This window comes from Pimephales promelas, chromosome 16 (genome assembly GCF_988280905.1).
Source record: "Pimephales promelas chromosome 16, fPimPro1.hap1.1, whole genome shotgun sequence".
NCBI lineage: Eukaryota > Metazoa > Chordata > Actinopteri > Cypriniformes > Leuciscidae > Pimephales > Pimephales promelas.
In genome coordinates, this window is record NC_142784.1 from 522,501 (window position 1) to 525,000 (window position 2,500).

Sequence of the window (2,500 nt, forward strand, 5' to 3'; positions counted from 1 at the left end):
AAAGACTTGTGCTCAAAGAAGAGAATGATTGACCCCGACGTGATTTGAACACGCAACCTTCTGATCTGGAGTCAGACGCGCTACCGTTGCGCCACGAGGCCCTGAAAACCAATCAAATTGCTGAGCTAGTTGTAGGGTCTAGCAACAAGGATTCCTGAATTGTATTAAAGACTTGTGCTCAAAGAAGAGAATGATTGACCCCGACGTGATTTAAACACGCAGCCTTCTGATCTGGAGTCAGACGCGCTACCGTTGCGCCACGAGGCCCTGAAAACCTATCAAATTGCTGAGCTAGTTGTAGGGTCTAGCAACAAGGATTCCTGAATTGTATTAAAGACTTGTTCTCAAAGAAGAGAATGATTGACCCCGACGTGCTTTGAACACGCAGCCTTCTGATCTGGAGTCAGACGCGCTACCGTTGCGCCACGAGGCCCTAGAGGCTCTGAATCAATCAAATTGCTGAGCTAGTTGTAGGGTCTAGCAACAAGGATTCCTGAATTGTATTAAATAAGAGAATGATTGACCCCGACGTGATTTGAACACGCTGCCTTCTGATCTGGAGTCAGACGCGCTACCGTTGCGCCACGAGGCCCTGAAAACCAATCAAATTGCTGAGCTTGTTGTAGGGTCTAGCAACAAGGATTTCTGAATTGTATTAAAGACTTGTGCTCAAAGAAGAGAATGATTGACCGCGACGTGATTTTGAACACGCAGCCTTCTGATCTGGAGTCAGACGCGTTACCGTTGCGCCACGAGGCCCCGCAAATCAGTCAAATTGCTGAGCTAGTTATAGGGTCTAGCAACAAGGATTCCTGAATTGTATTAAAGACTTGTGCTCAAAGAAGAGAATGATTGACCCCGACATGATTTTGAACACGCAGCCTTCTGATCTGGAATCAGACGCGCTACCGTTGCGCCACGAGGCCCCGCAAATCAGTCAAATTGCTGAGCTAGTTGTAGGGTCTAGCAACAAGGATTCCTGAATTGTATTAAAGACTTGTGCTCAAAGAAGAGAATGATTGACCCCGACGTGATTTGAACACGCAACCTTCAGATCTGGAGTCAGACACGCTACCGTTGCGCCACGAGGCCCCGCAAATCAGTCAAATTGCTGAGCTAGTTGTAGGGTCTAGCAACAAGGATTCCTGAATTGTATTAAAGAAGAGAATGATTGACCCGACGTGATTTGAACACGCAACTTTCTGATCTGGAGTCAGACGCGCTACCGTTGCGCCACGAGGCCCTAGAGGCTCTGAATCCGTTGCGCCACGAGGCCCTGAAAATCAATCAAATTGCTGAGCTAGTTGTAGCATCTAGCAACAAGGATTCCTGAATTGTATTAAATAAGAGAATGATTGACCCCGACGTGATTTGAACACGCAACCTTCTGATCTGGAGTCAGACGCGCTACCGTTGCGCCACGAGGCCCTGAAAACCAATCAAATTGCTGAGCTTGTTGTAGGGTCTAGCAACAAGGATTCCTGAATTGTATTAAAGACTTGTGCTCAAAGAAGAGAATGATTGACCCCGACGTGATTTGAACACGCAGCCTTCTGATCTGGAGTCAGACGCGCTACCGTTGTGCCACGAGGCCCCGCAAATCAGTCAAATTGCTGAGCTTTTTGTAGGGTCTAGCAACAAGGATTCCTGAATTGTATTAAAGAAGAGAATGATTGACCCCGACGTGATTTGAACACGCAGCCTTCTGATCTGGAGTCAGACACGCTACCGTAGCGCCACGAGGCCCTGAAAATCAATCAAATTGCTGAGCTAGTTGTAGGGTCTAGCAACAAGGATTCCTGAATTGTATTAAAGACTTGTGCTCAAAGAAGAGAATGATTGACCCCGACGTGATTTGAACACGCAACCTTCTGATCTGGAGTCAGACGCGCTACCGTTGCGCCACGAGGCCCTGAAAACCAACCAAATTGCTGAGCTAGTTGTAGGGTCTAGCAACAAGGAATCCTGAATTGTATTAAATAAGAGAATGATTGACCCCGACGTGATTTGAACACGCTGCCTTCTGATCTGGAGTCAGACGCGCTACCGTTACGCCACGAGGCCCTGAAAACCAATCAAATTGCTGAGCTTGTTGTAGGGTCTAGCAACAAGGATTTCTGAATTGTATTAAAGACTTGTGCTCAAAGAAGAGAATGATTGACCGCGACGTGATTTTGAACACGCAGCCTTCTGATCTGGAGTCAGACGCGCTACCGTTGCGCCACGAGGCCCCGCAAATCAGTCAAATTGCTGAGCTAGTTATAGGGTCTAGCAACAAGGATTCCTGAATTGTATTAAAGAAGAGAATGATTGACCCCGACGTGATTTTGAACACGCAGCCTTCTGATCTGGAATCAGACACGCTACCGTTGCGCCACGAGGCCCCGCAAATCAGTCAAATTGCTGAGCTAGTTGTAGGGTCTAGCAACAAGGATTCCTGAATTGTATTAAAGAAGCGAATGATTGACCCCGACGTGATTTGAACACGCAACCTTCTGAT

The 2,500-nt window shown here is 47.3% G+C and overlaps 5 non-coding genes across 5 annotated transcripts in view; all 5 read right to left on the reverse strand.

Moving 5' to 3' along the window:
- Positions 1-29: 29 nt before the first annotated feature.
- trnaw-cca (transfer RNA tryptophan (anticodon CCA)) lies at positions 30-101 on the reverse strand. The gene has a single exon. It is a non-coding gene; the product is annotated as a tRNA-Trp (tRNA).
- Positions 102-520: 419 nt separating this feature from the next.
- trnaw-cca (transfer RNA tryptophan (anticodon CCA)) lies at positions 521-592 on the reverse strand. The gene has a single exon. It is a non-coding gene; the product is annotated as a tRNA-Trp (tRNA).
- A 764-nt stretch (positions 593-1,356) lies between these two features.
- Positions 1,357-1,428, reverse strand: trnaw-cca (transfer RNA tryptophan (anticodon CCA)). The gene has a single exon. It is a non-coding gene; the product is annotated as a tRNA-Trp (tRNA).
- Positions 1,429-1,840: 412 nt separating this feature from the next.
- On the reverse strand, positions 1,841-1,912 carry trnaw-cca (transfer RNA tryptophan (anticodon CCA)). Its single transcript has one exon. It is a non-coding gene; the product is annotated as a tRNA-Trp (tRNA).
- Positions 1,913-2,464: 552 nt separating this feature from the next.
- Positions 2,465-2,500, reverse strand: part of trnaw-cca (transfer RNA tryptophan (anticodon CCA)) — a 72-nt gene continuing 36 nt past the window's right edge. Inside the window, exon 1 of the tRNA in view lies at positions 2,465-2,500. This exon is cut by the window's right edge and continues 36 nt beyond it. This is a non-coding gene — a tRNA (tRNA-Trp).